Source organism: Eptatretus burgeri, chromosome 5 (assembly GCF_056783735.1).
Source record: "Eptatretus burgeri isolate ZD-2024b chromosome 5, Ebu_testis_v1, whole genome shotgun sequence".
Lineage (NCBI taxonomy): Eukaryota > Metazoa > Chordata > Myxini > Myxiniformes > Myxinidae > Eptatretus > Eptatretus burgeri.
In genome coordinates this window covers 112,198,999-112,223,998 of record NC_140965.1, presented here as the reverse complement: position 1 = coordinate 112,223,998, position 25,000 = coordinate 112,198,999, and the positions used below count along the sequence as shown (strand labels likewise).

The 25,000-nt window shown below is 47.3% G+C and overlaps 1 protein-coding gene and 1 long non-coding RNA gene across 4 annotated transcripts in view; one reads left to right on the top strand and one right to left on the bottom strand.

The window, feature by feature from the left end:
* The window catches only part of LOC147027167 (CUB and sushi domain-containing protein 3-like), a 1,179,270-nt gene that overhangs the window by 617,108 nt on the left and 537,162 nt on the right, over window positions 1–25,000 (top strand). The window lies entirely within an intron of this gene.
* Window positions 7,174–16,489, bottom strand: LOC147027169 (uncharacterized). Its single transcript, XR_015058712.1, has 2 exons — window positions 15,808–16,489; window positions 7,174–10,026 (listed from the first exon to the last, which is right to left on the bottom strand). It is a non-coding gene; the product is annotated as an uncharacterized LOC147027169 (long non-coding RNA).

Below are 25,000 nucleotides of genomic sequence, written 5' to 3'. Positions count from 1 at the left end.
TGCAACTCTTCTCCAACCACTCCATCCTGCCTGCACTCTCTTTTTCACTTCTCTCCCACACTCTCCGTGACTTTGGACAGTTGATCCCAAGTATTTAAACCCATCCACCTTCCCCACCTTAACTCCTTGCAACCGCACCTTTCCACCACCCTCCCTCTCATTTACGCACATGTATTCCGTCTTACTCCGACTGACTATCATTCCCCTTCTGTCCAGTGCGTACCTCCACCTCTCTTGGCTCGCCTCCGCCTGCTCCCTACTCTCCCTGCAGATCATGATGTCATCCGCGAACATCATAGTCCATGGAGACTCCAGTCTGATCTCGTCCGTCAACCTGTCCATCACCATTGCAAACAAGAAAGGGCTCAGAGTCGATCCTTGGTGCAATCCCACTTTTACCTTAAGCCGGTCCGTCATTCCTACCTTACACCTCACCGCTGTCACACTGTCCTCATACATATCCTGCACGATCCTCACATACTTCTCCACCACTCCCGACTTCCTCATACAATTCCACAACTCCTCTCTTGGCACCCTCTCAAAAGCTTTCTCTAAATCCACAAACACAATTTAACTCCTTCTGGCCTTCCCTATACTTCTCCATCAACATTCTCAAAGCAAACATCACATCAGTGGTGCTCTTTCCTGGCATAAACCCATATTGCTGCTCACAGATTGTCACCTCTCCTCTCAACCTCGCTTCCACTACTCTTTCCCACAACTTCATGGTGTGGCTTAACAACTTTATCCCTCTGTAATTTCCACAGCTCTGCATATCACCCTTATTCTTGAAAATCGGAACCAGTACACTTAATCTCCACTCCTCCGGCATCCTCTCACTTTCCAAGACTTTATTAAACAATCTGGTTAACAACCCCACTGCCATCTCTCCCAAGCACTTCCATGCCTCCACTGGTATACCATCTGGGCCAACCGCCTTTCCACTTTTCATCTTCTTAATAGCAGTCCTCACTTCATCCTTACTGATTCACCCCACTTCCAGTTACATATATATATATATATATATATATATATATATATATATATATATATATATATATATATATATATATATAGTTGCGGATCCGGGGTGGTGGGATTCTGATCCGGTCCCTGGCACCACCCTCGCCACCACCGTCTCTGGGAATCTATAACGCCAGCCGTCTCGGCACAGGCCTCGGGTCACTCGTCTTCAATCGCGATACCAACGTAATCCTGAACCTTACCAGTTTGGGAGATTACTTGTTACAGACTGGCTTTGTCAGAGACTGAGCGGAGTCTACCAGTCTGTAACCACTTTGGTTTTATATGCCAATCAAACGGATTGTTCTACGACATGCATTAATCCATAGCGGCAACTTCATAAAAATTAACCAGATTTATTGGGGAACATCAGGGATCACAACACAAGCAATAAACACGACATTGGTTTTTATTAACAATCAACCCGTTCTTAACTAGGGAACCACGGCTACAGGTTTCGAGGGGATCACTACTGAAATATGCCTTATGCAACACGTGCAGGCAAAACAGACAGACAGACAGCATGCATGCAAACAGACAGAGTACTTGGTGATGGCTCATGAACGAGAGGATAGCGTCAAGAAGCACGAATGTCCCTCGTAACAAGCGGGTGTCACGGGTTCGAACTCCCGCTCGAACGTGCTGCACGGCAAGAATGGCGGCGTAGCACTCCCGCTCCCTTAAGGCACCGCGTGCGTGGTCTCCGCGTGCTCTGACCTCGTGCATGGTTGAAGATGGGCCTCAGTGGATCTCTCTCACGATCCAGCACACAAATCCCTGCCCGGCCCGGCCTGTTCTCCAGACAAGGCCCAAATCGAGGTTCTGAGCTCCCCAGGCGGATCTACAAACATGACGAGCCGTTGGTGTGTGAACAAGTACGGAGGCTCCGCGGCCAGACGCAGGCCGAATCGGTCGATCACCTCCCTGTACGAGTCGATCGTCGACTCCACGTCCAAGCAGCCTCTCAAAGCCGACTGCAGTTTCCCAAGCTCAAAACTGAGCCTCAACCTGAGGCCTCGTTGTTTCTCTCCTTTTCAAAACACGTCGCGCCTTGAGAGCGACTGTTTCCACACACCGATCTTTTGTTCCTGCTCTCGGCAACTGCCGTTCTCCAAACTCAGAGCTCACTTGTTGCCCTCGTTTCTTCAACCCCCTCTCCAGGCGACTGCCGACAAAAAGCCCTGCACCTTCGCGTCACTGCCTCTCCAGGCCACACCTCTCTCTCTAAAGGCCACACCCCCCCAGCCGACTTGGAGGGGCCCACCGTCCATAGAGGGGAGGAAGAAGATCGAGCCCCTGTTTCACCACCGTATGAACATAAAACAGCCTTTTCCACCTCCCGACACACATTTATCCAACACTTTACCAAACAACCTATCGGAACAGGCATTTAATGGGGGATCTGAGCTAATCCTATACTTAGTTGTCCCATTAAGGGGCATTTCCGAAACAATATATATATATATATATATATATATATATATATATATATATATATATATATATATATATATATATATATATATATATATATATATATATATATATATATATATATATATATATATATATATATATGTATATACACAGTCATCCCCCGTTTATCGCGGGGGTTACGTTCCAAACCCCCCTGCAAGAAGTGAAAATCGGCGATGAATGGACGCCTCCCCCAAAAATGCCTAAAAATGCCTTTTTTTATTAACGCGGTGTATAAACACGATTGGGTTTGATTTCTCTATTGCGAATGTTAAACGCTGTGCCGTGTATTAACACGATTGGGTTTGATTTATATCGAGTGAATATTTAACCAGGCCCGTCGCCAGGGCTCAGTATTAAGGGGGACAAATGAACTGGATGGGGGGTGGGGCACAATTATAATATTTCATATTTATTTAATATTGGCCATCTTCTGTTGGTATTTCATCGACATGATCGTCCTCACCTCCTCCTCCTCCTCCTCCTCCTCCTCCTCCTCCTCCTCCTCCTCCTCCTCCTCCAAATCCTCCCACAACATGTCTTTCATCATCTTCTTTATTTTCGTCGGTTGCATTTTTTCCTTTTTTCAGCCATTTTCGTATATCCATGTCTTTTTCTATTTCTGCTAGCTTGCGCTCTCCGTGGCTCGTCCCTCGTGACTCGTGTCACTAATCTCACGACTCACGACATTTGACGGTTGTATTTATTAAATGATGCATGCTCCAAAAACAGGTTTTATCTGCATCATTTCAAATGTAAGCACGATTGCAAACACACATCTTTTTAATTTTTATTATGAAATTACTTTTGCAAGATGGAGGGTTGTGAAGGTCACGCAGTGCACTTCATATTTAATTATGTAAATTTATGTCTTTTCCTGATTCATATTATGTCTATATTACATTTATACCTAACTGACAACCAATCGGGTAACCTGTTTAATAGGGCCTCCATATCGAAGACGCTGATTGGCTATTCCTTCAAACAAAATGATCCACGATATATATATATATATATATATATATATATATATATATATATATATATATATATATATATATATATATATATATATATATATATATATATATATATATATATATAACCACCCACAACATCGACATTCGACACGAGGTCTTGTGGCTGTCTGCCATCTTGGCTTCTGGCGTTGGTGCTTGCATTTTTATCTTGTGGCCTTGGACTGTATTGTCTTGCCAATTGCTTTTGGAGATGCGGTGGCAAGTGCACACTTATCTCTTGACTGTTATTCAAAGAAGGATATTATTAAAGAACAGTTTATCCAAGAAGGCCTTATTAATTATTCACCACGTTGAACATCTGGAATAAGGGTTTTAGTTCACACAGGTGAACTCTTAAACAGCAACGTCGCAAGGAGTTCACAGTGGGCGCTCGTCCTTAAACACTAAGTTGTTTACAGGGTGCAACAGGGCATAAATGGGTGGCGTACAAGTGGGGGGGGCACCAGATGCGCCATGGGGGGCATTGCACCCAAATGCCCCCCCCCCAGCGACGGACCTGTATTTAATACTGGCCGGTGTGTAAACACGATTGGGTTTGACTTATATCGAGTGATTATTAAACGCTGGGCGGTGTATAAACACGATTGGGTTTGATTTCTCGATTGCGAATATTAAACGCTGTGCGCTGTATAAACACGATTGGATTTCATCGGCTCCTGATGTTGTCTTGGTCCTTCTTGATGTAGCGTATGGTCGATTCATTCAAACCGTAATGGCGTCCAACTGCGGCAAACCTTTTTCCTTCCCGAAGCATATCGAGCACCTTCTCCTGGAGCGTCAGGACCTTCCTCTGGCGCTTCAGTTCCTTGCCAGAAGCCTCAGAAGGTGCAGCGCGTTTGGGCGGAATCGTAGGGCTTGGAGAAAAAAAACGTAGAAAATATTCGAGTTCACAACCGAAACTTTGTCTCGTGCGTTGTGTGACTGGTCGAGCACCACGCGTTATAATTTATTGCTTAAATAATTTTTATTTTGAACATTATTACCGTGATATACCAGGGGAATCCGCAGAAAAAATTAGTTAGGTGCCATGGGAAAATCCGCGATGAACCGGGCGCGCGATCGGTGAACCGCGATATAGCGGGGGACTACTATATATGTGTATATATATATATATATATATATATATATATATATATATATATATATATATATATATATATATATATACACATATATATATATATATATATATATATATATATATATATATATATATATATATATATATATATATATATATACACATATATATAGGACTATTCATTCAAACTGGAAGTGAATCTGAAAGTGGGGTGGATCAGTAAGGATGAAGTGAGGACTGCTATGAAGAGGATGAAAAGTGGAAAGGCGGTTGGCCCAGATGGTATACCAGTGGAGGCATGGAAGTGCTTAGGAGAGATGGCAGTGGGGTTGTTAACCAAATTGTTTAATAAAGTCTTGGAAAGTGAGAGGATGCCGGAGGAGTGGAGATTAAGTGCACTGGTTCCGATTTTCAAGAATAAGGGTGATGTGCAGAGCTGTGGAAATTACAGAGGGATAAAGTTGTTAAGCCACACCATGAAGTTGTGGGAAAGAGTAGTGGAAGCGAGGTTGAGAGGAGAGGTGATGATCTGTGAGCAGCAATATGGGTTTATGCCAGGAAAGAGCACCACTGATGCGATGTTTGCTTTGAGAATGTTGATGGAGAAGTATAGGGAAGGCCAGAAGGAGTTACATTGTGTGTTTGTGGATTTAGAGAAAGCTTACGATAGGGTGCCAAGAGAGGAGTTGTGGCATTGCATGAGGAAGTCGGGAGTGGTGGAGAAGTATGTGAGGGTCGTGCACGATATGTATGAGGACAGTGTGACCGCGGTGAGGTGTGCGGTAGGAATGACGGACCGGTTTAAGGGTAAAGTGGGATTGCACCAAGGATCAACTCTGAGCCCTTTCCTGTTTGCAATGGTGATGGACAGGTTGACGGACGAGATCAGACTGGAGTCTCCATGGACTATGATGTTCGCGGATGACATCATGATCTGGAGGGAGAGTAGGGAGCAGGCTGAGGCGAGCCTTGAGAGGTGGAGGTACGCACTGGAGAGAAGGGGAATGATAGTCAGTCGGAGTAAGATGGAGTACATGTGCGTAAATGAGAGGGAGGGTGGTGGTATGGTGCGGTTGCAAGGAGTTGAGGTGGGGAAGGTGGATGGGTTTAAATACTTGGGATCAACTGTCCAAAGTAACGGAGAGTGTGGGAGAGAAGTGAAAAAGAGAGTGCAGGCAGGATGGAGTGGTTGGAGAAGAGTTGCCGAAGTGATTTGTGACAGAAGGGTAGCTGCAAGAGTGAAGGGGAAAGTATATATGACGGTAGTGAGACCAGCTATGTTGTATGGTTTGAAGGCGGTGGCACTAACAAAATGACAGGAAGCGGAGCTGGAGGTGGCAGAGTTAAAGATGCTGCGATTTTCGTTGGGAGGGACGAGGATGGATAGGATAAGAAATGAGTATATTAGAGGGACAGCGCAGGTAGGACGGTTTGGAGACAAAGTGAGAGGTGAGATTGAGATGGTTTGGACATGTGCACAGGAGGGAAGCGGAGTATATCGGGAGAAGGATGTTGAAGATGGAGCCGCCAGGCAGGAGGAGAAGAGGAAGGCCAGAGAAGAGGTTCATGGATACATTGAGGGTGGACATGTGGGTGGTTGGAGTACCAATGGAAGATGTGGAGGATAGAGCGAAATGGAGACGGTTGATGCGCTGTGGCGACCCCGAACGGGAGCTCGCTGAAAGAAGAAGAAGAAGAAGAAGAAGAAGAAGAAGAAGAAGAAGAAGAAGAAGAAGATACCATTCATTAAAACCACAATTAAAACTTCCACAAACTCGAGCAGCCAAATAATATAGTGTGTGTATATATATATATATATATATATATATATATATATATATATATATATATATATATATATATATATATATATGTATGTGTATGTGTATGTGTATGTGTATGTATGTATATGTATATATATGTATATATATGTATATATATATATATATATATATATATATATATATATATATATATATATATATATATATATATATATATATATATATATATATATATATGTATGTCTGGTGTTGGCTTCGTGGTTCGGGTGGTGGCTTGGGATCCCAGGGTCCTGAGTTTAAGCCCCGTTGGTAGCTGAATTAACACCAGGAGGTTGACTCAGCCTGCCATCCTTCCGAGGTCGGCGAAATGAGTGCCAGTGTACTGGTCCTGGTGTATGCCCCGGTTAGAATAGGTGTACCATATCCCTGTGTGTCGTAAGAGGCGACCAGGGTTGGCGTCAGGAAGGGCATCCGGCCATAAAACATTGCCTCAAGAAAAAGCCAAACCCCTGCACAGCAGGAAAAAATGGCTGTAAAAACGGTCATATATATATATATATATATATATATATATATGTATATATATATATATATATATATATATATATATATATATATATTTCTATATATATATATTTCTGTATATATATATATTTATATATATATATATATATTTATATATACATATATATATATATATACATATACATATGTTGAGATCCAGGTGAGGTCCACAGCGATTAAGGTCAAGCTTTGTTCATCACCGATCTTGGGAGAGAAGGTTTTATTTCACATCAGACATATGCATATGGAGACAACAGGCTTTGAACACAATAGTCCACCCAGCCTAATCCTCTGGTGAGCGGTCTTTCGGTACTGCCTTATATTCAATTTACTGCGACCTTTGAATGACTGCGTGTCAAAGAGGATTTATTACCATTCATTAATCTATTGCATTCTTCTGTCAGTACTGCTGATAAGAGAGCGCAGAGAGTGCAGAAACAACACCCTTGATTCCTTAAGGAATTTTAAAAGGTAGCCTCCTACATGTTTTTAGGCCTTAACAGTTCTGGGCAGTAGTCCAACAGATTCCAGGTAGCTCAGCTGCCCGATTAGCAAGGTCATTCGAACGGTCGACAAGGCCAGCTGTGTTGTAACAATGTCAAAACAAGTTTCTTGACAGTGCACAGATAAACTAATGGGAAGATTTATCCTTTCCCTCTTTCCAATTGAAACTAAAGAGTTTTAACCAAACACTAGTAGACATGTTTGGTTGCTGTTAGAGTACATACAATCCCCGACATTTCCCTCCTCTTGTTTCTTTGAAACATTTGCAAAAGAAACTACAAATGAAGAAAAGGAGCATCCGCAGGCCGGCAGGTCAGCAGACAGCAACCTCCAGTGGGTGGCCATCCTTAGGTTTAGCTCCAGATGGACCAAAACGATCGGGAGTTCCAGCTGCGCCCCCTAGCCCAAAAGGGGGTTCCTACCCACTTTCCAACCGGTCCACTAACACCCCAAGTCATCAACAAGGGAAATCGGGAAATATCGCAACATTTAAACATAGAATATAAGGAAGCCAAGCACTCCCAAAAGCTGTTCGTACAAGAATTGCTCATGGCTAAACAAGAATGAAGTTATACAGGAATATACGTTCCATTAAATATTTGATTATATATATATATTGCCGCTTAATGGACTTCATGAACAACAAGTAAGGCAGTGTTAAAGTATATAAATGTAATGTTCTTTATGAACAAAGCAAAATAATATTTGATAAACTACAAGCCAGAGTATAATGAAGGCACAACTTGCCAGCAATTACCAACAAGGCAAATCAAATGGTATTTCTACCTAGCCCTTCAATTGGTGCAAGCAACGAAAGACATTCGTCCAATGTGAGTTGAAGCAATTGTTCATCACTCGGAGGAAGCCAAAGTAATGGATCGGCGACTACTGCAAGGTTACAATATGTTTCATTGTTCATGGGTTGGGGTGACATGGGTGGGGTACATAGTATTGGAGTGGGGGGTAGGTGTAAGTGCAGGGAGGTTTGAGGAGGGCAGCAGTCCAGCGGTGTTCACCGGGGCCATCTCCGTCTGTACTAGCTGGGTACTGGGCTTTGTTGTCCATCCTGAAAAACACTTTCCAATGGCCTTTTGGGCAATTACCTTGAAAACCATCAGTAATATAAAGGCTGCCACGATGATTATCAGGATTGTTATAAAAAATCTCAAAACACTTCCTCCCCAACCCCAAACAATCCCTTTAACCAGCTACTCATGTTATCACCACTGTAGTCTTTATATTTGCTCGCCTCTTTCCTTATGTGACCCGCGAGGTCATTAATGTTTTCTGAATTATCTGGGATGTACGTACAACATTCTTTGCCAATTACAGCACATGTTCCCCCTTTTTCAGCTAGGATCATGTCTAAAGCTATTCTATTTTGCATTACAGTAGTCCTTAATGCGACCAGCTCCGCGCTAATTTTCTCAAAACCATCAGCGGTATCATTTCCCATTATTTCCAATGTTGATGCCATGCTGATAAGTTCCCTACCTGCAACCCAGGCCCCATATCGGGGGAAAATTATCATTGCTGCATATGCTCCATCTGATATAGCTCTCTTACGTCGTGTCCGATCTATCTCAGAGAATGGGTCAGTGATCAAACGCATGTGCGGTACGACGTACGCAAGATAACATGAACCGCCCCATTTGTTTGGCAGCCATGGGTAGGCTCTATACCCACACACAAAATATGTGCCATTAGATGCAACCTTCGGATATGTTCCATTGTCTCCCTTCCTGTTGGCTGGTAAGTCACTTATCTCTATTGATATATTACAAGTGGAGTTCCCTGCCTGAAATCTGGCATGAGGCTTTGTCCAAGTAAGGCAGATAAACCCCATACGCTTATATGTGATTCTGAAGTACGGAGGTCTTTTCTTTAAATTAAAAGGAGGGTACCACGCACCTGTAAAGTCTACACATGATGAGTTACTGTTTTTTTTTTGTCAAATTAAAATTGTTGTACCAAGCAGCACCACAGTAGTCTATTTCCTCAAATGGGATCACAGATAATGGCAAACCCGTTTGTGAGGAGTGCGGGAGATAAGCACACACCCAGCACTTAGTCTCATTACTCAATGTAGCATATTTGTGCGACAAAAGTAAGAATGTATTTATCCCATGTACTCCCAACTCGTGTAAATGTTCAGTGTGGTTCCCAATTGCTCTTTTCCCCCTCTGTTGGATGGGTTGGATTGTCCAGTTATCAATTTGCCCTTCCACTTCCCAGCTTCCCATCCATGAGGCAATTATGGCAACTAGGATTTGCTGTAATGGGTTCATTCTTGCACAATCTCCTCCTCTGTTGGGATGGCAAGTTTGCAGTGTGAAAAGTGTATCCAAGCAGGCTTACCTTCGCACTTTACGGCAGTTGGGGTGGTCAGCAATACCTGAAACGGTCCCTTCCACCGTGGTTCCAAGGCCGTTTTCCTTGTAAAGTGCTTTATCAGTACGTAGTCTCCTGGCTGGAAGGTGTGATACGGCCTTTCCACCGGCTCGGGTAAGGCCTCCTTCACTCTCGTGTGTATCGTCCTCGCGATCCTGGAGAGCTGTTTACAGAATGTCAGCATGTTTTCATCCATCATTGCAATACTCAATTTGTTTATGTCGGTGGGGGCAGTTACGGGAAGTCGCATCGGCCTTCCCATTAGTATTTCATGAGGGGATAACCCTGTCTTCCGGTTCACTGTGGATCGCATGCTCATTAGTGCCAAGGGTAATGCATCTGGCCACTTCAACCCTGTTTCCGTTGTTAGTTTCGCCAGCTTGTTCTTTAGGATACCGTTCTGTCTTTCCACGGCGCCTGCTGACTCTGGATGATAAACACAGTGAAATGCCTGTTTTATTCCCAGTGCTTTACACGCTGCCTGTGTTAGTTCCCCCGTAAAGTGCCCCCTTGATCATGTGATATTTTGTGAGGGATGCCAAATCGGCAGAAGAAGCTTTTTAACAAGTGCTTCACAACGGTGGCAGCATCTGCCTTTGTACATGGGTATGCCTCTACCCATTTAGTGAACATGTCTACCACTACCAAGACATTTCCATATCCGCATGATGGTGGCATATTTATAAAGTCTATTTGTAGGTGCACAAAAGGACCCCATGGGGGCGGGTGGGCTCCCGGCTGCCCTATCTTATCAATTTTGTGTTGGTTGTGTTGTTGACATATCTGGCAAGTTTTACAGACCCCTTCTGCTATTTTCCCAATTCCTGGGGCATACCATGATTCTTGTACTTGTCTCACAGTCCCCCTCTTGCACACATGTCCATTCAAATGGGCCATGCGTGCAAGCCATGGAAGGATTTCAACAGGTGCTATTACCTTCCCCTTGTTTGACCAAAGTCCATTGTCATCCGCTGCTCCTCCCGCTGCTTGCCACTTATCATGGTCCTTCTGTGTTGCAGCAGCTTGAATTGCAATAATGTCTGACAAGCTGTATTGGTGCAGCTTGATTTGCTCTTTCGCCAATCGTGCCTGCATTATCGAAGGCAAAGGCAGACTAGCCGCCTCTTTTGCAGCTTTGTCTGCTTTATTATTACCTTTGTCAATGTCAGTTGTCAGTTTCTGGTGTGCACGGCATTTAATGACTGCAATTTCCGCTGGCAGTGGAATGCTTGTCAACAGCTCGGACACCAAACTGCCATTCTTTATTGGTGTTCCTGCTGAGGTAAGATACCCTCTCATTTTCCATATTGCACCTTTGTCATGTACAACACCAAAAGCATAGCTAGAGTCAGTATATATGTTCACCACGGAATCGGCAGACAGCTCACAGGCCCTGATAAGGGCACACAATTCCGCCTGCTGGGCGGAGAAATGAGAAGGCAGACGGGACGCTTCCATTAATTCGTCAATCGTACACACAGCGTATCCTGCATGCCCCGAGCCATCTAGTCCTCGGTATGCCGAACCATCAACAAACAAGGTGAGGTCCGGTCGCTCTAGTGGTTGATCCTTTAGATCTGGGCGTACAGTGGATACTTCCTGGATCGCCTCCGTGCAATCGTGTGGGTCGCCGTCGTCCTCCGTTGGCAGCAAAGAGGCTGGATTAAGAACGTTGCATCTTTCAATCTGTAGGTTCGGTTGGTGTAGGAGAGTCGTCTCATACTGCATCAGACGTGTATTGGTTAAATGCTGTGTTTGTTTTTGTGTGAGCAAAGCCGCAACACAGTGGGGAACCCTTAAAACCAGCGGGTGCCCCATTACAATTTCCGCCGTGCGTTTTACTGCATAACTGGCTGCAGCCACTGCTTGTAAACAAAAGGGTAGGCCGCGTTCGACCGGGTCCAGCCTTCGAATGAAGTATGCGATTGGTCGTTGGTGGTCACCGTGCGATTGTGTTAGCACAGCCTGTGCAAATCCCTTTGTTTCATGAGAGTAAAGGAAGAACGTTTTGTCATAATCCGGTAGCCCCAGAGCGGGAGCCACCGAAAGTGCTGCTTTTAATTTTGTAAAGCATTCCCCCATCTGCTCATTCCACACGATTTTATGTGGCTGGTTTCTCCCGACCACAACATACAGTTCCTTGGTTAGGATTGCATAATCAACAACCCATTGTCTACAGTAAGTTGCCATACCTAGGAATCGCATCATCTCCTTCTTCGTGCGAGGGCGGGGGACCTCCGTGATCGAGGTTATCCTCCCTTTGTCCAACTCCCTCTTTCCGTGGGAGATGTAGTGTCCCAGATACTTGACCCTTTCTTGGACCATTTGCAGTTTGTCTTTGTTTACCTTGTGGCCTTTTGTTGCTAACGCCCGTAGCAGCTGCAACGTATCGTTTGTACACGCTGCTTTATTTGGGGAGCAAATTAGCAGGTCATCCACATACTGTAGCAGGACTGAATTACTTTTGAAAACAACATCTTCTAGATCTTTGTGTAGAGCCCGCGAGAATAAAGTTGGACTGTCTGCGAACCCCTGGGGCAATACAGTCCATGTGTACTGACGGCCTTTGTACGTAAAGGCAAATAAAAACTGCGATTCCTTATCGATGGGTACACTAAAAAACGCAGAGCATAGATCGATGACTGAGAAATGAGTGGAGTTAGCGGGAATAGATGTTATCAGTCCCTCTGCACTAGGTACCACGGGGTGAACACCTTGGATTATCTCATTCACTTCTCGCAAATCTTGGACAAATCTCCATTTATCTTTCTGTGGTTTTTTCACTGGCAATATAGGTGTGTTACACGGACTTGTAGTTTCCACAATTATACCCTGTTCCTTCAAGGATTTGATTACGGGTGCAATGCCAGCCTCTGCCTCTTTACGGAGAGGGTACTGGCGCACATTTGGCAAAGGCATTCCTGGTTTGAGTTTAACCACTAGAGGCGTTGCCCCAATGATTCGACCCACATCATTATCATGTTTTGTCCACAATTGTGGTGGGACCTCTCCCATCAGATTTTCCACCTTTTCTATCGTGTTCATCATTTCCAATGCCTTTTCCCGCTTTGGTGGTAAATTAACCTCTTCCACCAGTCCGTGTATTTCTTTTTCCATAAGGTCACAGATCCATCCTTCGTTATTCTCCAGCTTATGCACTTCCCAGTGCACTATTGTTTCTGTGCAGCTCACTGCTGCCTCCTGTAGGCGGTAAACCATAAATCCCAAATCCTTTGGGTGATATCCCTTTGCTGTAGTCATTGTTGCATGTGAGGTTACTCCCGGCGGATACTTTGTCAACTGCCTTTGCTCGTCTGTGAGCTTAACCTCCATTGCGACACCTCCCTTACCAACCATTAGGCGGCAAAGCAATAAATCATTACGTGTTTCCAAGTGCGGAGCAATTTTCTCCGCAAATTCAATGTCATCCCCTCCCGCATCATAATAGATTGTACAATGTGGAGGGTTATAGTATGTGTGCATTGTCACTTGTGCATTGTCTAACCACGTTTGCATTTCCTTATTTTCGTCTGAGATAAGGTTTAGGCATGACCAAGCATTTCTAATTGGTTCCTCCGGCAGTCTCCACCAATAAACAATCGGATGCGGTGTCATCAGGATCATCATTGCCAAATGTGTCTTATCCCTGGGAATATCAACATAAACCCCTCCCTTTGTACATGCTATCGCATCCTAGTTTACACAACAAATCTCTACCTAGCAGATTAACTGGCGTAGTGGTTGTGAGAAGGAAAGCATGTTTCTCTTGCAAAGGTCCGCACCGTACTGGTAATTGTGTTGTTGCTTTTAAAGTCTGTACCTTACCCCTAATCCTACTATTTGTACTTCGGTGTTTGATTTTTCAACTCCTGGCAGTTCCTTCGCTGCGATAGTGGAATGGGTGGCTCCCGTGTCGACTAAGAAAGGAAGCTTCTTACCCGAAACATCCAGAGTGAAGGTCGGCTCCTCTGTTGGTGTTAGTGTCAGCATAGCTCCCTGCAACACGGGTCCACCAGCGGTGTGTCAATATGACTTACGACCCTGCAGCCGTCTTGATCCACCGTCTTGAAACCCCGGCCGTCCTTGAGGGCAATTCCTTCGCCAATGCCCTTCCTTCCCGCACTGGAAGCATTCCTGCGGTGGCGCTGTTGGTTGTGCTCGGTTTTGGCCTGCTGCAGTTTTTGAGCGTGTTTGTAGAGGCGTCGTGTCCAACCTTGACCTTTCCCTACCTGTTTCTTGGGTTTCCCTCTTCTCGGTGCCGCCGGCGGGGGCCTTTGTTGGATTCTCATTCGGCGATCCCACTGTCTAGCCGTTTCTTCGTCTTCTGAGTCTGTGTCATCTTCCTCTAGCTCCCACTTTCTCCAATCTTTATTCTTCCTTTGCTCTGCCACTTTGTCTAATAATACCATTTGGAACACTTCCTCTTTAATTTTTGTTTTCGCGCTCTCCTTTTCTTCTGACCGGGATGAACATTGGTCGGCAGCTGTACAAATCTCAGTTGCTGGTCTTGCCTGCCAGCCGAGCATTACATACTTTAACTGCTTCTTAATCTGAGGTCTGAGTCCTTCCATTAGGAAGTTCGTCAACGCTCGTTGTGGTATTTCTTGTTCAACTTGGAAACCCCCATATTGCAAGAATGCCTGCACTAATTTATGCATAAATTCAGTCGCGCGCTCCTACTGGCGTTGCTTTGTTTCATAGATCTTATCCCAATCTAACGTTGCCGGCCGCATTGCGCTCTCAATTGCATCATAGAGGAGCTGACGTGCAGTCTGCCTCTGTGCGGCAGTCCATGCCGCTGCTCCCTGTGGCTCCTCCTCTGGCCAATTACCATCCTGTTTAGCCCTTTTCCACACAAATGGGGACAGCACTGCATGGCACAATACTCCAATGTCTCTATGCGAGCAACGGTGTGCCTCAACCCACTGCATTATCAATTCCTTTGTTGCTCCCACATTCCCTCTCAGTTCTAGTACTCGCTCCTTCATCGATCTCAATTCACTCTCTCTAAACGGTCTGTACACCGATTGAGCTGGCCCTTCTGGGCCCGCTGGAATTATTTCTTGGACCGGGTAGGCAGAGGCTGTGGCCAGCAGTCCCATGGCTCCCAGGTCCGGATACAGACTTGGTGTGCTATTCACACACGCAGGTGGAACACCTGCATTGTTTCCTGGTCTTCCCACCTCTGCACTGCAGTTACAGGGGCGGGAAGATTTCCTTTACTTGCATCCCCTTAGTTTGTGCTCCAATTTTCTCGACTTTTTGTTCCACTAATTTTCTAGCCACCTCATTTACCTGTAAGGCTTCTTCTTCCCACATATCATACGCCGCATGTCTGGCTCAGGTTTTATTTTATCATTCATTCGATGTTCTAGCCGGCTTGATAGATTATCTACGATTTCTGATCTTAGAGAACCCCACCTTGGGAATGGGTGTGGATCCCCTTTGTCCACCTTTCCCACAATGCCAATTGAGTGCATGACTTAGGTCCATATTTTTCATACATTAATCCCGCAGCTGTATTCGGGGGTGGGGCATCTTTATCCACTATTGATTTTGACGTCTTATTTCCCATATTTCCTTATTTCACTGATCCTTCCTAGAGTTTTCTTGGGCCGGGTTAGTGTTCTCCGCCTGGGGTGTTTCTTCACACTCCTATTGCACACTTCCCGCTCCTCACTCTCCCAACGGGGTTTTCACACCTTTCCCTCCTCTCAATCTCCGTTTCGGATCCTGGCCCTGGCGTATTCTTGGGTCTCCCCACGGTCTCCCAAAGGAGTGTCCTGGGGTTCCCCTCAACCTTCCAATGGGCCCTTACCTTCCTGGTACCCCTTTCCGATGTGCAAATAAACCTCCTTCTCCCCTGGTTCGTTTTGAAAGGGCAAGGACAGATCTCAGAGAGCAACGAGTATCCCCAGTGTGAGAAAGGAGGCAGCTTTCTTACCTTTTCCTTAAGCTGGCCGGCTCTTTCCTCCTTTGTCTCACCAGGGCTCTCGAGCTCCTCCTCGATCCGGCTTGCCCCCACGCCGACTACGCCAATTGTTGAGATCCAGGTGAGGTCCACAGCGATTAAGGTCAAGCTTTGTTCATCACCGATCTTGGGAGAGAAGGTTTTATTTCACATCAGACATATGCATATGGAGACAACAGGCTTTGAACACAATAGTCCACCCAGCCTAATCCTCTGGTGAGCGGTCTTTCGGTACTGCCTTATATTCAATTTACTGCGACCTTTGAATGACTGCGTGTCAAAGAGGATTTATTACCATTCATTAATCTATTGCATTCTTCTGTCAGTACTGCTGATAAGAGAGCGCAGAGAGTGCAGAAACAACACCCTTGATTCCTTAAGGAATTTTAAAAGGTAGCCTCCTACATGTTTTTAGGCCTTAACAGTTCTGGGCAGTAGTCCAACAGATTCCAGGTAGCTCAGCTGCCCGATTAGTAAGGTCATTCGAACGGTCGACAAGGCCAGCTGTGTTGTAACAATGTCAAAACAAGTTTCTTGACAGTGCACAGATAAACTAATGGGAAGATTTATCCTTTCCCTCTTTCCAATTGAAACTAAAGAGTTTTAACCAAACACTAGTAGACATGTTTGGTTGCTGTTAGAGTACATACAATCCCCGACACATATATGTATATATATATATATATATATATATATATATATATATATATATATATATATATATATATATATATATATATATATATATATATATATATATATATATATATATATATATATATATATATATATATATGTATTCTGAACAAAAATATAAACGCACCAACCTAAATATCTAAGTCAAGATTGCCATTATGGGAAAATGGTCAAACCGATGATATGTTTGAGCAATGGTTCCTTTGTTTTGCTCAAGACAGATGTTCCCATTGAAATTGACCACTCTGAATGTGTGGACTCAAACGTTGAGTAATCCTTCCCATGAGCACCATGGGGCTTGACAGAGTGATGGTCAGTGAGCGTGACCAGGACACAAACACTCCCTGCAGCTTGCCCAATAAAAGGCCTCCCCAAAATGTGGACTGGTGCCAAATGTCAACATGCCACAGATGTCACAAATCTTGAGGGAGCGCGCCATTGGCATGCTGAATGCTGGGACGTCAGTACGGGCCGTTGCAGCACACTTCAATGTCCACCACTCCACCATTAGCAGCCTGAGAACGCGCCTCAGAGAGACTGGAAGCACCGTGAACCGCCCACATGCCCGGCGACCACGTGTGACCACCGCCGGTCAGGATCGTCACATGAAGCTGCAACATCTCCGGGATCGACTCCGACCGGCCACGAGCACTGCCGATGAGACTGTCGGGCTGCATAACAGGCGCATTTCAGCCCAGACGGTGCGTAACCGCTTGAGGGAGGCCAACCTCCGAGCCCGCCGACCACACCGGGGACTCGACCTCACTGCAGTCCGGCGTCAGACCCGACTGAACTGGGCCAATGTTCACTTGCGCTGGACCCTCGCACGATGGAGGAGAGTGCTGTTCACCGATGAGTCGCGGTTCCAGCTGTATCGGGCTGATGGCGGAGTCCGCGTCTGGCGTCGGGCTGGGGAGCGCTACACTGACGCCAATGTCCTTCGTCGGGTGTCACACGGTGGTGCCAGTGTTATGGTGTGGGCAGGCATATGCCATGGAGAGCGCACTCGGCTTCATTTCATTGAAGGCAACTTGAACGGGCAGCGGTACAGGGGCGAGATACTCAGACCCATCGTCGTGCCGTTTGTGCGCCTTCACCATGTGACGTTTCAGCACGACAATGCTCGCCCCCATGTTGCCAGGATCTGCATGGACTTCCTCGGTGAGGAGGACATTGATGTCCTCGACTGGCCTCCATATTCTCCCGACATGTCGCCCTTCGAGCACCTTTGGGACGTTCTTGATCGACGCGTACGACAACGTTATGCAGTCCCAGAGAATGTCCGCCAGCTCCGTGTGCCTCTCCAGGAGGAATGGGAAAACATCCCTCAGGCCACCATCGATAATCTGGTGATGTCCATGCGCCGGAGATGCACCGCTCTGCGCCACGCCAACGGTGGACACACCCGCTACTGACTGTGTGAACTCTGACAGTGACACCTCGGTTGTGTCAGCTGTTGTAGCGCAAAGACTGTCGCCAGAATTCTCAAGGAACTATTTGAAATTTAATGCTCAATTGTCATGGATTCTATAACCAAATTGTTGTGAAGATTTAGTATTAATGAGTTCGAGGTAAAATAGTAACAATCGCTTGGTGCGTTTATATTTTTGTTCAGTATATATATATATATATATATATATATATATATATATATATATATATATATATATATATATATATATATATATGTATATGTATGTATTATATTATGATCCACATACTGATTTGGCATAGGTTTTACGCCGGATGCCCTTCCTGACGCAACCTTGGTCACCTCTTACAACACAGGGATAAGCATTGGGTTTCGCCATGATTCCGGGCTGCCCTACACCCTCTCGTAGCGCGGCCCAGCGCAGAGCTCCCGTCCTCAAGGAATCCTCCAACCCAAGCCTCCGAGTAGCCGGATTACAGGCGCACGCCACTTCGCCCGGTTATATGTATATGTGTATATACATCGTGACGCGATGGCGGGCAAGCCGCAATATCAGCGCAGCTGTGCCCCAACTCCGTGCCACTGGCGTAGTCAGTGAGCCCTCTCCGGCGTGCTCCGCGCAAGCACGGTTTGGTCGGCACCACGGTTAGGGTGGGGAATGAACGGGGCCACTGGCACTATCTCAGCGTGGATGGGGGGGGGGGAATTGTTGAAGCTCAGGGTCAAGTGAGGGGAATGGCTGGCTGGCTTGGTCGCTTGTGAAAGCGAAGGTGGCTCGAGTCCAGCGACGAGACGACACCAACGACGAGACGAGCCCAGCGACGAGACGACACCAACCACGGGAAAAGCGACCCCCACACTACAACAACGAGTTCCACACAGACTCGCCTCTTTTATAAACCGGGGGAGGAGCCTGTATGCAGATTTTAGGATCAAAGCGCGATTGGAGGCGGGGCCACGCCACCCTCTGTTCAGCCATTGTGTGGCAAAAAGGGGCATGAGCCTCTTTTGATCCGAATTCCTTCCTGAGAGGAATTCACATTCATCGCGCTTGGAGGCGGAGCGACACCGCCTGACGCTCGCCCATTGGATGGAGGAAAAGGGGCGTGAACCTCCCCTGATCCGAATTTCTCTTCCGTAAGGAATCCACATTCATCGCGCTTGGATGCGGGGCCACACCGCCCGACGCTCGCCCATTGGATGGAGGAAAAGTGGCGTGAACCCGCCCTGATCTGAATTTCTCTCCCGTAAGGAATCCATTGCACTCGCGGCTTGCTGCCTTCAGCAGCAATCACCGAACAGCTTCGGACAGTACGACGTTCGGTGTTGACTGGTGGTGGGGTCGATGGTTGTGGAAGGAGAAAGGCGAAGGTGGTGGGGGGTTTGCTTTGGTGGTTGGCGGGCATCGTTTGGGAATGGCGGTGAAGCGCTGTTTGCGAGATGGAGTTGTGGAGGTAAAGAGGCGAAGGTGGTGGTGTTTGAGTTGTTGGTGGCTTAATGGTCCAAAATAACGACAGAGAAAGAAAAATGGCTAACTCAAAGTGTCGCAGCCCGGATGAATCACACATATTCCCTCTAAACAACAGGTGTGGGCTAACTACACATGAACTTCTCCATATATCTCACCTGAGGACCATTTATGGTGTATTGCGAATTTCCACAGCCGTAACACTACCTCCTCCCCTTTTTACAGACTCGTCCCGAGTCGTCGAATTTTCGTGTGCCATCATGTGTCGTTCTCCCGAAGTACATTTTACCTTCGGATCCCTGAGTGCGACATTCATGGTATTCGTGTCCCCAAAATAAATAACCTAAGGGCTGAGTAACTAACTAAACAAACCCACTCATTCAGATGACTTGAATAAATTTCCGGCGCTAAGACATACATTCCGGGGGCGCACTCATTTGTACATACATCTTAACTTACAAATCTTACACTGAACCATGGCCCAGGATCAATGGACTCTGCAAAGAGAAAAGCAGTTAGCATGGAGCCAGGCTGCTCGCATGCAGTCTCTGGCTCAGGCAATGCAGGTGACAGGGAATGTGGCCTGCTGCACACACGCAGTCCAAGGCCTCCCCTTTTAACATGGACGCAGTGAACCACAACGGTGCATGGGCTGCACAAACGCAGTCTCCGTGCCAGCTCAACTGGCACACGCAATGAACGCAACGACGCATGAGCTGCGCAACGTGGTCTCCGTGCCAGCTCAAGTGGCACACGCAATGAACACAACGGATGGATGGATGGATGAATTGATGAATGGATGGATGCAAACACGGTGCACGGGCCGCCACTGCAGGCCCGTGTTATAGCTGCCAACAGGGCAGTCCTCGCGAACTGCGCGACTATCTTGGCGCACATGGCAATGAACAAGGGGGGGGGGGATTGCAAAACAGAACGGGGGCAAAAGATGACGAGGGCAGTAGGCATGGATGGCAAAGGTAAAGGCAGGCAAGACATGACAAGGCCGCTGTAGCGAGCACAGCCGGCAGATGAACTGGCCAGCACAGGCCTTGCAGCAAATACAGCCGACAGACGATCCGGCCGGCACAGGCCTTGCAGTAAACACCCAGCCGATGAAGTGGGCTGGCACAGGCCTTGAAGTAACACAGCCAGCCGATGAAGTTGGCCAACCTTTGCCTTTCAGTGGAGGTTGGTGGAGGGAGTGCGGTGTTGCTGGCCACTCGGAAGGCGGGCTTGGACCCACCTACTGTCTCGCTCTCACCTATCGCCTTTGCCTGTCACTGTACCAACCCACCCCCTTAATTTGTACAAACCCAATTTAGCCTAAACTTATTTTTTTGTTGTTTTTATTTCCACTTTTACTTCCCCACTCAAAATTCGTCCCCTAACCCCCTTTAACGTCCCTGTTCGGCTAACCTATCCTGTCGTCGAGCCGACTCCCAACCCTTACGTTCCCTTCCTGGAGGGGAATAAGGGAGAGCTTGTGTCCTGTGTTGAGGCTCAACTCAAGCCCCAGGATGGCCTCCTCAGATTTCAGCGATCTTAACCGAAAGTGGGTCCAGTGGCCCACAACGAGAGCGAAGGGATGGATGGTGCGGAGGGGTACACTTCCGAACGACCCTAACCATTTATTCCTTAAACTACCCCGGGGCTTTCAACAAGCGCCTCGCTTAAACTATCGGTTCTAACAACCAAGATTCCCGTCGCCTGTCTTGGTGTCCTCTCAAATTTCGGGCCATGCCCTCAAATTTTCCCACGTGCCCTTGCACGGTTTCGTGGCTGGGACGCGTGGCTCCCTTGGCAGGAACTACCCTTTGCCGATTCTCCGACAATGGCATCCCCGGGCACTACACTGCCTCCGAGCCTACCAGCTTCCTAAACACCGGGGAGTGCCCTCTCTGGCGACTCCCCTGAAACGCTCACGTGGTAGGCTGGCGCCCCGGGCCCCTTTCCGAGGGTCGCCCGTGCCCACGCACTGCCCACGCAGCCTATGGCGCCCCTGGCCCCGCATTAGCGGGTCACCCGTGCCCATGACACTATCCCAGCCCCCCATGGGCCCTTCACCTACCGTGGCCGACGAGTCCGGTGCCCGGGGTACCCACTCAGCGATACTCACCATTCGCAGCCACTCTCCCAGCCCGTCAACAGGGCTCCTGCTCCCCTCCAAATGGGTTTCGAGCCTACACTCCCACCAACAGCAAGACGACCTCCATTTTTCAATTTGTCTAACCCACTAACTCACCTTACTCTGACCCCGGGGTCCCTTGGGCGGGAATCACTCCTCCCCCCAATCACTCACCGCACCATGCATTCCACAATCACTCCATACACAAAGACCCGCTGGCCTCACTCACTCAACATGTTTCCTTTCACAACTCACAACTCACCCATCGCTGATCTCTGCCATTCTCCTCACTACTTCCCCTACCGACCTCGTGCTCCCATGTCATCCCTTAAACGACTGCACATTCCATTTAACACTATGTAGCTGAGCTACGTCCCCTCTACACATCCAAAGTCTGTCACTGTCTTCAAATGTCCCATTTTTCCAACCTAAATCTCAACTACAAACCCTCTACCGAATCCATTCCACGGGCCCCATGAGGACTTACCCCTGCCCCATGAGACCGGTTGAATTAAGCTAACCCTTCCTCCTAACTAGTTGTGTCCCGTGCCCTGGCCAAGGGGGTCTTCCACCCCTTGCCCAGGGAATCCTGTTCACCCGAAATCGAGGCTTGCTCTTTTTCTCCATTTTTTATTAATTTATTCCCACAGCACCAGCTCGGCAACTCGCAACCTGCGCTCATTTACGTGACGTCATGGCAGCTGTTCACACACCTCGTCCCTCTGGGATGGTACCATCCGGCAGGGATACCCCTCCTGCCGGATTCCAACCATACGTGCAGCCATGAAGTCACTCTGCGCATAAAAAAACAAGCCTCGCATTTCAAGGGGTTCCCCAGTCGAACACATGTGCTCTGCCCGTTGGAGCTTAACACAAGCTCGCGTGGAGAACCCGTCCAGTCCAAATCCTTAATCCAGCCTACCCTTTGTCCGTCCGCGTGATTGGCAACATCCACCGCGTGCGTTTACGGACCGGGTTTCACTCCCGCAAGCGTGCATGTGGCGGCCTCGTGCGAAGCACGGCCCGAACCTCGCGCTCGCTTCAGTGTAAACCCGGCGCGGTTCCCACAATAGCTACGGCCGCTACTTGGCCCTTGTCTCTCTGTCGCTGTCGTCTATGTCGCTCTTCGACCCATGCACACCTGTGTGTCACGACACTCACACATCTTACCATTACACTCACGCCGGGAGATGTGGCTGCCTGCTCCCGCATGCCCACCGTCATCTCCCTTTCATACAGCGACCTCACACACGCCGTCCATCACACACCATGCTTCCTTCACACACAGCGCGCTGGGAAGCACGCACTCCGGCACACTCGTGACCACACCACTCACACACGGGGTTTCACTCCCACTCGGGGTGTCACTCATACCCGGGGTCTCATCCATACACGGGGGCGCACTCACACCTTGCACCACACACACCGGGGCAATCACACTGGGGAATCAGGTCACCTCTCAGGCTCCCGGGGCTTCCATACCCCCCAAGCTTCGTGTGCACCTGTCCACAGTGCTCGCCCCCTCGAACTCGCAAAGCTCGACCGGACCCACCTGGTCGAGATCAGCTTCAAGGGAGAATAGCGTCTCTCTCCGTTCCCGAAGGAGGCTATACAGCTGCTCGCACCGGGTCCCTAAACAGTCTGCCAGCTCCCCCTTATGGTCCTCCACGACCTCAATGTGTGTGCTCGTCCTTAACCCCATCCTTATTGTGCCGTCACTCCTCTAGTTTTTCTATCTCCTGAGCCTCTATACATTTTATTTCTGTTGCCTCTTCGTGTCGATTGAATTCAGTCTTGACTCGGTCTATCTCCCGTGTCTCTGGCAATACTTCCTTTTCCTTTGTCGTTTCTGTTATTTCCATCGTCTTCATTTTTATTTGTGTCTCCTTTATCAGAGTTTGCCCTAATTGTTCTTTCATCCGATGAGTGGTGTCAATCAAGTCCTGCACCACTAACATTACTCCTTGTGGTGCTGTCACACATCCCACCTTATTGTGCCGTTCTACTTCCTGGCTCCTTTTGAGTTGTTCGTTCTCTTTCCGGAGTTTTTTCATCTCTGTGGACTCAAATTTTGCTCTCCCCTCGAGTTGGTTAATTTCAAACTCGTATAGTTTTTTTTTTCTCTCCCACTGTTCCTCATGCTTTTCAGCCTCCAATCTCATCGTTTCTTTCATTTTGTTGATCTCCCTTTCCTGTTTCCTTCGTTCCTCTGTCACTATCTCCTCGTACTCCAACCTTGTTTTTTCCTTTTGTTGTTCAGTTTCAAATTCATACTCTTTTTGTTTTTTATTCCACTGTCTTTCTTGTTCCTCATTCTTTAATCTGGCCTTCGGTTCCAGCTGTTCGATCTGTACAGTGTGGTTCCTTAACGTTTCATTCTCTGCTGTCGTTCTTTCTTCTCTCACCATCCTCAACTCGTTTTGTAATTCTCTCTTTATTTTGGTTATTCTGTAACTCAGAAGCTTTCTTTTCTAATTTCATTCTCATCTCCACACACTCTGACCTTGCTTTGGCTTGCAAAGCAACTGTTTGATCTGTACTGTATGGTTCCTTTACGTTTCGTTCTCTGCTGTCGTTCTCTCTTCCCTCAACATTCTCAACTCGTTTTGCAATTCCTTCTCTTTGTTTTGTTGTTCACATAACTCAGAAATTTTTTCCCATTTCTCCCTTCTAGCCTCCTCACCTCTTTTGCATGCTTCCTTCCACAATTCGTTCATTTCCTCACCATATCTCTCTAGGTCTTCCTGCCATTCCTTTCGTATTTCTATCTCCCGTTCTCGGCTTTCTCTGTCCTGATTGCCTGATCTTACCTCTTCCTTCAGTTGTTCCAATTCCCCATCGTGTTCACATTTTTTTCTCTTCCAACTGTATTTCCCTCACTCTCCCCTCTAGTTCTTTGAACCGCCTTGCCCCCTCCAATATTTTTTCCATTAGTTGTTTTACTTCCAAATCGTGCTCCTTTTGTTTCTTTTCGAGCTCGGTTTTCCATTCTTCCTACAATTGTTTCCGAAGCCCACCGATGTCCGCCTGCCTTGCCTGCCATGCCCACGTGGTTTGAAACAGTTGTTCGGAGCGCTCGCCTCGTGTCGTGCCGTTTGTTGTGCCAATAATAGCGGCCCGCTCCGTTCTGCGCTGAGGTGCGATCGCGCCGCCATTGTGCGACTCCGTCTGCCGGAAAAGTCCGTGCTCAATACATGAGGGTGAGCTCCCCCATGGATTAAAATTACAAGAAGTACCATCCCGGGCCATGGATTCTATATTACTACACATATACATTTCTACCCCCGGAAACCCTCGCCTTGAAATGCCATTTTATTTTTCCTAAGAGATAAAAATTTTGCCTGCTCGTACTTTGGGGGGAACGGGTGGGAGGGGGGGTCGCCTCTTACACCCCAAGTCCAATCCCCGTGAATTTAGCCTGGAGATGGGATAGTTTGTTTCCCGC